General features: G+C 42.8%; 1 pseudogene; it reads right to left on the reverse strand.

The window, feature by feature from the left end:
• Positions 1-966: 966 nt before the first annotated feature.
• Positions 967-2,387, reverse strand: LOC147454703 (uncharacterized; annotated as a pseudogene).
• Between the last annotated feature and the right edge of the window lie 11,200 nt (positions 2,388-13,587).

Consider the following 13,587-nt stretch of genomic DNA (forward strand, 5'->3'; position numbering starts at 1 on the left):
CCCCTTTGATGACTCTCCTCGTGAGCTCCTAGACAATAAGGGCCCTCATGCACTTGAACTCGGCTTTGCTTACCTCTATTGATGGCAGCCAATTCCAGCCTGGTGGCGCTCCTCTCTGGCTTGCACTCCCTTTATGAACTGACCCTTGAAGTTCTTCACCCACCCAGCTCTCAACCCGTTGGCCTCCCTTGCCACTGCAATCTCGTGACCATGCTCCCCCATACTGCCAATTGTTTTTACATTTTTTAGGTCTTTCCTTCCCACAACATAAATTTCAACCAAAGCAATGGCCAAGCATAGTATCATACGCCTTCAAGGTGCTACCATATGCGATTATATATAGAAGAACACCTTTTCCTCACAAACGACAAAAACAGCCCAGTGCTTCCTCGCCACAGTGATGTCGAGCATATAGTGCAACCAATGCGCTCCCAATGATGATACTTTTTTTAAAAAATATCCATCAAGAGCTTCTATTGCTTTCATGAGATTACCATATTGGAATGCATATCAAACAAAGCATTGCCGAGTACTACATCTCTCCCAACAGTCCCTAACTAGCAACCCGATTGTGAGCATTTTCATCCATCTCACGTAGGGCCACTGCTAGCGTTTAACATACAAGCATAGGTGATGGGATTTCAAAAATGGCATTCCTTCACATTTGGTTAAAGCAATTCTGAGATTCCTTGTCATCGCCATGTCAGATGCACTATAAAATCTAGGCACTATAAGAAACAATACTCTTGATAAAGAGCTCATCAAGAACCATATGCATGCTCAAGTGACTCAACAAGAAGTGAGCATTCTAGAGTGTATCATCATTGCCCTCCCCTCTAGTTGAGAATTTATGCTCAACCATAGCACTACGATGAAACAAAAACTAAACAACAACCAAGATATATCCAGAACCTCCAAGAATTGATAACAGCTATGTACAGTATAAAGCAAACCGCTTTTCTATGGCTAGCCTCCTGGATCAAAGGGATAGCTACAACCAAGCGGTATTACATGCCACCTCGCATCCGGATGCCAGATAAACAGGGCATATTGTCCCTTCCCATGTAAAACAGTCAGACCTCGATCTAAACCCTCACTAGGAGCACATATGGTAAGCCCGAAAGTCTCGTCCTTGTCAACCATGAGCAAGAAAACCTGTAAAGGAATCAAAAGGCCCAAACTAAACTCCATTATGTGTGTATTTTCCTTATGACCATACGTGGTAGCCACTTGGGGCTCCAACTATCAAGAACATATATCCCAGAAAAGAGGCACACAAAGGCTTTGTACACACTACTAGCATTTGCATTCACATCATGGTATATAGAAGGGCTATTCACTTGAAAAAGAGGCATATCTTCATTAAGCAAACTCTCCAAAAGGAGGAACATCACCTGTCTCGAATAAGAGATTATAAAAAAAACAAAGTCGTTACATCTTCCATCAGCATGGCCCTCATCCTCTAAGACCACCTTACCTGGGCCCTCGTTGCTACAAAGAAACTTTGACTCTACCCTCATCACATCTCTGACTTCTCTTGGCAGCATATGCTTCGCAAGAGAGAGAAAGGCCTGCCCTCCCTCCTGCTACGGCTTCTCATCAAGAGGTACACACTCACTCATAACATCAGCATCGTCAACCCTCTTATGACCGCCTTCATGCAAGGCCACACTACCTTCCTTGCACAAAGGAGTGGTAACAAACTCTTCCGCTAGTGAAAAATTGCCTCTTCTTGGTGTAACATGCAAGAACCAGCATCAGAATCACCAGTATTTGGCTTAGACAAGATCCAAACCTCTGTAGCACTTACCAAGTCTTTGTGTAGAGCTGAAACATCCAAATCATAAACATCACCACAACATGGGTTGTACATCTCAAACTCGGGGGGCTCACTACGTGTAAAACCACCATATCACGTGCGTTCAAGACATGTTTATAAAACCCCTTATCTGTGAATTTTGTTAAGAATATAATGTACCCTTTTCTTTTAAAATATATAAGTTTTTTTTCAAATTTGAAAAAATAATGCCCTTCTATATATATATTTCTGTAAGTTTCAAGAACTTTAAATACCCTTCTGTTGAACTCACATGATAGGTTACATTTTTATTAGGTGACCTCCCCGGGATCTCAAACAAGCCCTCCTTGTCCTCCCTGAGATCTGATTCACTCTCAATCTCATAGCCATTACTGCCTCTATGGATAGCTACGTCATCCAAGTCATAAAGATCATGAAAATTTATATCAGGTATATCAAAGGCGCATTCCTTGTCATGAGACAATAGTTTCTTAGCTACAAAATCCACCTTGTTCTTAGCATATGCTTCAAGAGAATCATCACTTTTCTCACAATCATCAGTGTCCATAGCAAGAGGTAAAGAGCTCATAAATTGCCAAACATCACAGGAAGAGCCAAATGCACTACACTTGAGATCATTTATCTTACATGAGCCTTCTTGCCTATCAAAAGTCTCCAAAACTTGGTTCCCTTCCTTGCCACTATGAACTTCATCTGGACACTTTGTTTTGATGTCCCTCATGTACAGAGAGAGGTCAAATATCATAGATTCATCGCTAGAGAACTCCTCATCAGCAAACGCTCCAACAAGCGGAATACAATCTATAGACTCGTCGACCGAAAACAAGCTTGCACTACAATCATCAGATTCCAAATCGCTGCAATAGCCACTCTCGAATAACTCATCACCATCATTTGTTTGGCATGGAGCATCATCAGCCATTTGCAAATCCCTCTCTGCATGCAAATATGATAGACAATGTGCATTATCATCATAGACATCCTCAAATTGACTATGCAACATTTTCCTGAACTCATCTTGCAATGACTCGATAGCAATTTCAATAGAAATTTCTACTAAATCTTGAGGCTTTGGAAACCTCCAATAACGCATCAGCCAATGAAACCTTCAAGGAGGTCCAGCTATGCTGCCAATCCTTGGGGAGCATATGCAAAAAAACAAATGCATCATGGGACAAATCCTGAGACACATAATTTTCTTTTCCATATCATCTTGAATTCCCAATCTCGTCATCTCCTGCTCAACCAGCATTATCCACATCCTTATACATTCCTCATCTGTTCCACAAAAATATACACCATTTTTTCCTGGAAGCTTTGGACCCACATAACGTTTCAACAATACGTGCTTCATCAACCTGCAACTATATTGGACATGCTCGAGAAGTTCAACATAGAACTGCCAAGCACCTTTCCACAATTTTTGATACATGAAGTCGGCCATCGCCTCATCATAAAAAATACCCCGATCATACATTTCATTTTCTGCAAAACACACCCAAGCTTGTACATTTTCATCTTCTTTTCCACAAAAAAGTACATGAGCATCCTTATTCGTAGACATTCTTGACGAAACAGATCAACTTACAACTGCAAAGAATTTCTGGGTGCACAACTGGAAAAACCTTTGTCCCCAGCGAGATCACCAAAAGATGATGGGGAAAGGATGGCCAGACACACACACTCCAGCATCCCACATCTAACACAGCTCTAGACACCTTGCCGAAGGGTTTTCTCGATCAATACATACAACAAAATCACCAAAATCTGATGCATCAACTTCGAGTATCAAATATCATCATCTCAAATTGGCACACGAGCTCCTGCACAAGTATTCAAAGCTCTCGTGCTCATCCATGCAAGTTTGCACATGCATGGTTATAGTAGGAGACCCTCTTGACCCTACTTCAGAAGCCCATCTCCCAAGTTCTCCCGACCATCTCCACCCGCCTACACGGGAAGGCACCCAAAGAGAAGGGAGATGCAGACCCTCCTTCACTCCTTTGAACCCCCTTTGATGACTCTCCTCGTGAGCTCCCAGACAACAGGGACCCTCACGCACATGGACACAGCTTCGCTTACCTCTGGTGACTGCAACCAATTCCAGCCTGGTCATGCTCCTCTCTGTCTTGCACTCCCTTTATGAACTGCCCCTTGGAATTCTTCACCCTTGCGCACCCAGCTCTCATCCCGTTGGCCTCTCTCGCCACTGCAATCTCGTGACCATGCTCCCCCATAATGCCAGCTGTTTTTACTTTTTTTAGGCCTTTGTTTGGCGGATACGCCACGAACGAGAACTCACCTAAAAAGATTTTTCAGCTAAGGACAAAGCTCGACGCGCAGGCGCGTGGAAACAAGTATAGGGTGTCAATCTACACTCGACTGACTCTCGATTAATTCCTATAGAGGTCTCTACCCAATGTCCAAGCTACATGCTTCAAGAGTGCATAAGAGGAGATTTCCTACAACGCTTCCAAGAGCCAAACACCCAACAAACAATCTTGAAACGCCACAGAACTTAAAGGAGACCCTATTAACACCAATAGGTTGCTCTCCCTAAGGTCCATGAACCAAAATCCCAACCCTAAACACTTGGTGCAAAATCACGTAGGATGTCTCTTGGCTGAAATTTTGTAGGTCGTCGTTTCCAAAAACTAAAGTGCCTAATGTGTAGCTCTACTCAATGCGAACGTGTGGATATGCTGAAATGCAAAAACCGATAACGTATGCTCAATGAATCACTAGATGAAGCTCGTAGGTCAAGCTCGCAAAACCAGACCGTACGCCCGCAATGTAGGTATCGGCGCGTAGCTCTCGTCGGGGGCAACACACTGCACTTCTCCGCACTTGATTTCGACCACCGGTGCGCGCGTAGTGTCAAGATGAAGCTCTCACCCTCTCTCGTACACAGCACGCTCACTCACAGACTTAGCTTTTTTAAAATGACAAAAGGTTCTTTCATTAAGGTCAAAAAGTGGTATAAATACCTTATAATCTCAAACCCTAAGGTTCCAATTTAACCATCTACTCAATCTAAATGTCAAAAATGGGATACAAGCTCGAAACTTCTGTAAGCCCCAATATTTACAAAGGTGAAATGTCGGGTTTTCTCAATAAATGAATAATTGCAAAAAATAATATTCCACCGAGCTCTATAGGGTGTGTCTAGCTTCTAATAATCCCCCCCTGCTTGTTCATGTCGTCCCCGACATGGCTGTTGAGCTGCTTCTTCAGTGTAGGCTTGCTCGCATCTTCAAAAGAGACTCATACCTCGCATGTTGAGCTAGTAGTGTTGGGCCGAATATGTTTGTGTTGATTGTGAAGAAGCCGGTGTAGAAAGTGTCTTCAAAGGCCTGGAGGTGATAAGATGGAAAAAACATAATCCTTTGATACAATGCATGTATCACCTTGTGAGAAGGCTGACCAAACAGATCGTATACACATCTGTATGTATCTTGAAAGAAGAAGATACTGTCTATTGCCTGGCCTGGTTTGAATGTCTCGAAGACTGCCAAAAATGTTTTACAAATCTTTCTCATCATGATGCAAGATAGGTCAGGCGAGTGAGTGAACAATTTGATGGCGCCCGTTAGGGTTTTCACCATGTATTTCTCACTTATTCTCTCGCCTGCCTTCAAGCCTGGCAGCTTCGGGTAATTCAGCCAAGTAGGTTGGCTTCTTTGCAATAGCTCATGGTCCTTCCACGTCCTCATCCTTGGTAGAGGACAGAAACTAAGGTTATCTCTGATCACTTTAGGCGCCTCTACCAAATGGATTAGATACTGTGGATAATTTGTCAGCCATGCATTTCTCCACCTAGGCTGAGAGTCTACTATCAGCTTGACCCCTTCAGGTTTGGAGATTTCTGCTTTGTACATTGGCACTGTTGGCTTCTCTCTGATCCGCTTGTTGATTGTGGCAGCTTCATATTTTAGTAGAGGAAATGGGAGAGAGGGTTGTAGCCATTCACGCCAAAGGTTGCTGGCATCTATCTTCTGAATAGTCATTGATTTAAAGACCCTCTGCTCCCATTCCAAGGCTTCTTTAGCTGTGTCTCTGACTGTCGCTTCTATGGACTTTTGCAGCTTCTCTTCTTCTTCTTGTGTTAGATCTTGTGGCTCTTGAGAGGGTACTACAAGGATTTCCTCTTGCATGGTGGTGTCCACTGGATCTGCCACATTCTCTATGTCTATTCCCTCCATGGCTATTGGCCCGGTGCCAAAATGCTGCTCTTTTGTTTACTGCTGGCCTCTCAGCTCTTCTATTTTCTTCTGATGTGTCTTCTTCTCCTCTTATTCTTGCTCTCCCATGTTTACGAGGAGGTCGTTCAGATCTGCATTTATCTTTTCCGCCTCCTCAAGCTTTCTCTTGATGGCTTCTAGCTCATTTTGCATGGCCTTGTGCTCTTCTTCCAGTCGGTTCTGCATTACTATAGAGCTCTCGTCCATCATCAACCTTTGATGCTTCTCCAATGTTAACTCCCTTTGGAGCTCCTTCATTTGCTCTTCATATAAATTTTTCTCTGAAGTAGTGTGAGTCAAGCTAGTAGCTCTGACTCTGGCAGGAGATTCCTGTAACCATTGGATGGTTTGATCTTTGACTTTCATCTGGTCTTTAAGCTATATTACATCATCCTGGCTCGCCTCATGCTCTAGCTCTGACTTTTCCTTGGCATTTCTCAGTGTTTTCACCTCCTTGGATTCTTCAGCAAGTTGTAGGGTTAAGTTGTCCCTTTCCCTCTCTGCATCTGTTAATGACTTGCTAATTTTTCTATATTCTTCTTCAGCTTTTTGAAGTCTTTGATCTGCTGCCTGATTTTCTCGTTCCATCTCCTGACAGCTTTGTAATGCCGTGGCCAGACTAGCTTGCAGCTTTGTTTGTTTCTCTATCTGCTCTTGGCCCTGTTTTAGGAGAGAGTCGACTTCAGGCTTGATCTGAACTTCAGTGGTTTTGAGATTAGCAATCTCACTCTCCGTGTCCACTAATTTTGCCCTGAGCCCGGTTAGCTTGTGCATCACCACATCTCAGTCATTGGTGGGTGGCTGTAGGTGAGTCCATTGTATCAGTGGTGGCCATCTCTTTTAGTTCCACTAACCGCAGGCGGCTTCTATTCCTTTGGCCTTGTGCTTGCTAGCTCAAATGCCACAGTGGCTGCCTCTTCTCGTGAATACTCTATAGCTAGTAGATCAAGGAATGTTCTGAAATTATTTTCTTCTGGATCCACTTTTTCCTCTTTTTGTTCATCATCTTCTTTCTGCTCTTGCTCTTGGCTCTTTTCTTGCTTAGAATCTTCTTGTTCCTCCTCCTTTTGTTGGGTTTGTGGAGGGCTAAGAGGAGGTGGTGATGGTGGTGGGCTGGGCTCCGGGCTTGGTGGTGGAGTTGCTGGCTTCTTCTTGAAGTCTCTGTCCGCCTTTGTCTTTCTCTCTCTCTCTTGGCCTTCCTACTCTTCCAACAGTTGCCGTCGTACTTCATCCACTTCTTCTTCTATAAAAGGGACATTTGGGATATTTTCTATTGTAGCATCCAAAATCTCAAAATTCTTGATATAATCTTAAAATCTATCTCTGTGCACCCTTCGGGATGATCCCGACATTGCTTCTAGTGAGGGCTTCCATAGCTCGCTCAAATCTCCTTTCAGTGCTCTCTCAGCTCTGAAGCTTTTCATTAATCTTTTGAGCCGTGCCTCTTTTTGTGACTTGGTCTCCTTGGTTGGAACTTGTAAACTTTCTTTCTTTCCTTTCTTCGGCTCTGGTGTTGTAGCACGGTCTCTAACCGGCGCTTCAACCTTGTGGCTACTCTGGGTGCTTTGGGCGGTTCTTCCTCTTTATCTTCCTTTAGCTTTAGCCAGTCATTCTCGGATGGAGGGTCAAGCCAGTTTCCTTTGGCGTGCAATGCCCCATAAACCACTTTTGTTATCAGCTCACCTGGCACAATGTAGGTGGGATTCTTATTGCCCATCTTCACCAGGTTGTCATGGATATAAGAAACATAATTTATCACCTTTGTCTTGCTTTCTGCATTGCCCAGGTGAAGGTGGTAGCAATGGCTCCAGATGGCATTCTGTACTTCTGTGGTCGCTTTGTACACATGTGGAAGTACTGGTTGTAGAGCTGGCTCATGATAGCCACTTTAGGGTTTGAAATCTCTTCAAAGGTTTAGTTGTTCTTCTTTTCGGAGTACACCTTGACTTCATCTTTTCTCTTGGTCACACTATCCCCTTTGTTGGAGATGTATAGTGTTGCTGCCACCACTCTCTCTGTGATTATAATCATACTGTATGGCTTGCCCTGCAAATCAGTGACTCTGGCCACTCCATCTTCTTTGATAGTGGTTACGAATTCCCATACTCTCTTGATGTCAATCCCCACCGGCACAGCTTCAAAGTATTTATGGTGATCTATCTTCTCTAGGTAGTCTCCCATCTTGCTTATGACAAACTCATTGAGCTCCCGTGGTATCATGGGTAGCTCTAGTGCATTTTCTTCAGGATCCTTGAACACACCTTGGTAGATCTTCAAGTCATTGGACTCTAACAAATCATCCTGTATCCATGTGCTGGTTGGCTTCAAAGTTCCTTATGGGATGACAAACGGCTCCACTTCTTCCAAGTAATCTTTTATTGTCATTCTCTTCTTCTTTGTCGGTGATTTTGCGACTGCCATAGATCCTGTTGCACTTAGTAGTCCGAAGTTAGCGTTTTTTTCATATCAGGTGAGACACTGAGTTTTAACTATCCAAATGACTTGAAAATTGAAAATAAAACTTAAAAGGAACTTGGGAAACCCTGCATGTGCTCACAATATCATTCTGGCCAAAATTTATCATTCAGACATCCTACACGTAGGATGTCTATTTCATCAGTTTTTGGTGCAACTTGGCAGGCTGGTGGCCCTTGGCCTGTGCAACATGGCTATGTGATTGGAATTGGGTTTGGGCATCAAAAAGTGCATTTATGGGAAGATTCAGGCTTTAGGCTCACAAATTTGTAAGATGTCCTCAACAGGTGGAAAATGATATTCAAATAGGTTGAAATTTGATATATGAGTTTCTTGCACCATGGTAATCGCTCCCATGAAGTCATTTTTTTTGCAGAGAAGTTCAAAATCATGCTGGAGACATCCTACAAAATAGCTTGAGATTTGTTATGTGGATAGCCCTTAGCATGTGGAACATGGCCCTGCTCTTGGATTTTGATTTGGATAAGAATTGGTGTTGGTAAGAGCATGTGTAGTGTTTTTGGGCTCAAAAAGTGCAGCTTGGAGGTGTTGGGGGCCAAATGTGATGGGAATGGCTTGAAACTTCATAAATGAGCTCATGAAAGTGTCATAAAGAGATCTGGAACTGAAAAATATCAGCTGGGGGCCAAAAATGTCATTTAGACATCCTACGCGTAGGATGTCTATTTCATCATTTTTTACATATGACCACACAGATAGGTTGGCAATGTGCTCATGAATGTATTGTGCAAGTTTCATGTGATTTGGACAAGTTTTGGTAGGTCTATGTCCCATTATTGCCTCTATGCCCTGACTTTGCGTTTTTTTGGTGCACATGAGGTCAATTTTTGTCCAAATGTGATGAAACTTGGAGGCTAGCTTGTATAGGCTATTCAGAAACTATGTGTGATGAGAAATGTTGGGGTTGGTGCCCAGATTTGGCCTTTAGACATCCTACGCGTAGGATATCTCCTGATGAAATTTTTATTGAAAGTACTATTGGTGCCCGTCCTGAGCCCCTCGAGTCCCTTTTAAGCATTATTTCAACAAAAAAGTCAAATTGATAGAAAGAAACTCCCTGTGTGGATTTCAGAGCCTCCAAGCCATTTTCTAACTTTTGGAGTGCTTTTCGGCGATGAAATTTCTCGATGTTGGTCTCCATAGCTTTCCGATCCCATGGGGATCCTTGCCGTATGGTTTTTGTCGACTTTTGGCTTCACCGGAACTCCGTTTGGCAATTTGTCACCCTGGAAGCACCCATGGTTGCGTTTTCATGTCTTCGATGACTTGTGGTGGTCTACCACCATAGGACTTGGTTGTTGATGGTCTAGGAAAGCCGCTCGTGAAGTTTGGTGGCAAACAGACATGCGGTTGGCCGCGAGAGCTATTTGACGCTTTGTGTGTCTGATGTCGTTTCTAAAGTTTAGTGCCGCTTTGGGTCACTGTATGGCCATGTGGGCTATATAGACTTGTCGAGCATGTTGAGATGCTCCTACCCATGAGTTTTGGTAGCATTTGGGCGCCTTTCCGCCGATTTCCCATTTGGTGGTCTCTTGCGGGGCTCTAGGAATTAGGGTTTTTTTCGATGGTTTTCTACTGCCTTTGGTCATTGAAAAGTGGTCTCCTATGCTAGGGTAAGCTGCCGATGAAGTCTCATTGCTTTTGGGTTAGCCGTTAGGTGGCATCTTTCACTTGTAGGTCTCTACCGCTCGCTTTCTGTGTGAGCCCTACGCTAGTTTTCGCGACAAAACAACAAACATGCGCGAAAAAAATCAAGGTGGTGAGCCTACCTCTCATGTCTGGAGCTTGTCGGGTAGTCGTGCGCGTCGTAGAAGCTGTTGGAAGTCCCGTTCGCTCTAGGTGGCAGGAGCTCTCTCTCAAAAGTCAATAGTAGAAATGAGCTTAAAATGAAGTGAAAATTTCTTATAATGGGGGTCCCCGAACCACTTTTCATGAAATTTGACATGTGCTCCCAACTTCTTGCGAGATGCGGTTTAGGCTCAAACATTTCTTGATTTGGACTCCATTTGCCGAGTTTCCGAGAAATTTTCCGTTTCTATCAAAATCCGGCCAAAACACGCTTTCCGCGCTTTCCGCTCTATTCTCATAATTGTACCCCCATTGTACCATAGGTTTTCCTATAGTCACTGATCATCCCCATATTTTTTGTTTTTCATTAAAACCATTTTTCACCTGCTTTTTGTAATTTTGAAGCTTTTCTGCCAAAAATTAGTAAAATTAAAAGGAAAATAGAAAATTAAACCCAAAAAATCCCCAAAAATAATAATAAATTAAAAACATTACCTCAAAACACTATATACACTCACATGCAATTTTTATGGCCAGATTTCTCCGTTTTACCAATATTTTTCTCGAAAAATGGCTATTTTTATGTATATACACATGCCTAGGGGCTTGATTTGGCATTTGGCCCCATATACTTGTAGATTTATGTTGTATAAGGGCATATGTACTTGGGTTAGTCCAAAAAATTTTGCAATCAAATGACAACCCTCAAAAATAGTCGAAAAACATGCCCTTTTTTGCTCTTTCTACCATTGGGTCCCCATTTGAGAATGCCTCCCCCCCTCCTAGTCGGAGTCCTCCCGGACGACAAGGTATCGCCTCAGTGTATGTGCCATGCATGGATTGAAAAAAATATGCTAATGCTTGGCCGTGTAATGTGGCCCTATATGATGCGTACTCGGTCAATGCATGGAAAAATTCATGATGTGCAAGAGGAGGGTATAAGCAATATGCTTATTGGCATTCTCCGTGGAGGTTTCCTGTTTGTTGTTGATTTGGTCAGAAGATTTTCTTTGCAAGTAAAAGTTGTAACTCTACCGCTCTCTGTTTGATCGTATTTCTTGCAAAAGTCGTGTGCTTTGCCGCTACTGTCGATATGGCCATGGTTGTCTCCTTGGAGAGAATTATTGTATCGGAATTGGCCATAGTCTTTGTCTCTTTTGCTTTCCATTTGTAGCTTTGCTTTGGAGGTTTTTGTAGGTTTATTTCTACATCCGCGGTTGTCATTGTTTTGTTGTTGATTGGCACCCACATAGATCGGTTTGCCGGTTTCTTCTGTTGTTGCCTTCCGATGTTGCTTGGACTGAAGGGAGTTCCTTTTTCTTTGGTTTCAGGATCCAAATGCGAGTCGCACTTAAGTTGTTACCGAGCAGTTTCTTTGGTATCCATATCTGTTTTATTCCTTTGGTTTTTGGTTGAAATGTTTATTGCGGTTGACTTCTTCTGTTGTATTGTGGTTTGTCTGCCATGTCACCTTTATCCTTCCACACCCATACTCATTTGTCGTGCGTTGCTAACCTTGATCTTGGCACTGCGGTCTGTGTTGTTTTCTGTTTGTAGTGAACATGGTTCTTTAGTGGCACCCATCCTTTTGGTTCCTTATCCAGTGATTGTGTTACGGCCATCTGGTTCTTCCAGGGTTGTTGAGCAAAGGCTACCACCTGTTGTTCTTGTGCATGTTGAATCTTGACTGCATCCGCATTCCAATCTATCTGCATATTATATTCTTTTTGCTAAGGTTGTCCCAACAACATGGGGTGTTGTGTGCTTTCATCCTCAACCACATAAAACTTGTGTGGGTAGATATATTGATATATTTGTACATGCAAGATAACCCAGCCCAATGTCTTCAGTGAATTTGATGTACTACTCTCCAACACTTGTGGAGTAGGATGTAGTTGACCTATGGGCTTGATTTGTTTGTATAATCAATAAGAGATTAGATTTGCTTGGGCTCCAGAATCAAGCAATGCCGTCGATTCAACTTGATTGCTACCCAGTTTGACTGCAGTTATTGGCTCCACTGTGTCTTCATCAAAATTCGTTAGTCAAATAGCATTTATTCGCAATGGTGATCCACATTGTTGTTGGTGTCGTAGAAGCCTTCTTTTTGCAATGTGTTCTTTTGCTTCTGCTTGGGCTTCTTCTCGGACCCTTTGTTTCTCCTTCATCCGTTGTTTTTATTGATGGATTTGTTGAAGCATATCCTGTGTTAGTGGTAAATGATATTTCTTTAATCAACACCCACTAATCCAATTTGGCATTTCTTTTCCTGTTAATGTAGCAAGCTTGACAGCTCCGCTTTGTGATAGGTCACTAATCACAAAGGGTTTCATCCCTTGCTTTTTAAGTTTCTTGGCATGTTGCTTCAAGGTATAAACAAGTATACAATCACCTGTTTTGAACTCTTTCGTGGGCACATGCTTGTCAAAAAACTCTTTTTGTCGTCTCTTTTTAGCATAGATCGAAGCTACAGCTCTCAAGCGAAGTTCATCTAGCTTTTCAAGATCATCTATTCTTGAAGAGACCTCATGCCCTGTCCATTCTAAGTGTTTCGCTACTGGTAGAGTTGGAATTAAAAACTCTATGGGTAATATAACATTTAGGCCAAACACCATGTTGTACGGTGTTGTTCCTATTGATGTTTTGTAAGCTACCATGTATGCCCATAGGGTTGAGTATAACTGTTGATCCCAGTCTATCCTTGACTCTGATACAATTTTAGTGAGAACAGTGCACAATGTTTTATTTGTGGCCTCATCTTGCCCATTTTCCTGTGGATGATATGGAGCAGATTTTCTATGTATGACCATGAATTCCTCTAGCAGATATTCAATGACTTCATTAAGAAAATGTGTTCCTCGATCACTGACAATTTATATTGGTAATCCGTATCATACAAAGACATTCTCATACAAAAATTGTGCAGTGGTTCTTGCGTCTGCTTTTTGTGTTGCCCTGGATTCCACCCATTTTGTGAGATAGTCCGTAGCCACAATGATATATTGGGTATGGGTACGATATGCAGGGGGTGAAATAGGTCCCACAAAATCAATGCCCCATTTTGCAAATTACCTTGCTTCCATCATTGGCCGTAGTGGCATCTCATCTCTCTTTATCGGCACCTTGGTGCATTGACATGCGTCACAACGCTTTACAAACTCGTCAACATCCATATGCAATGTAGGCCACCATATTCCTGCGGTTAAGACAATTTTTTCCGTCTTATCGCCTGAAAAATGGCCT

The sequence above is a fragment of the Adiantum capillus-veneris genome, chromosome 7, assembly GCF_014529385.1.
Source record: "Adiantum capillus-veneris isolate H3 chromosome 7, ASM1452938v2, whole genome shotgun sequence".
Lineage (NCBI taxonomy): Eukaryota > Viridiplantae > Streptophyta > Polypodiopsida > Polypodiales > Pteridaceae > Adiantum > Adiantum capillus-veneris.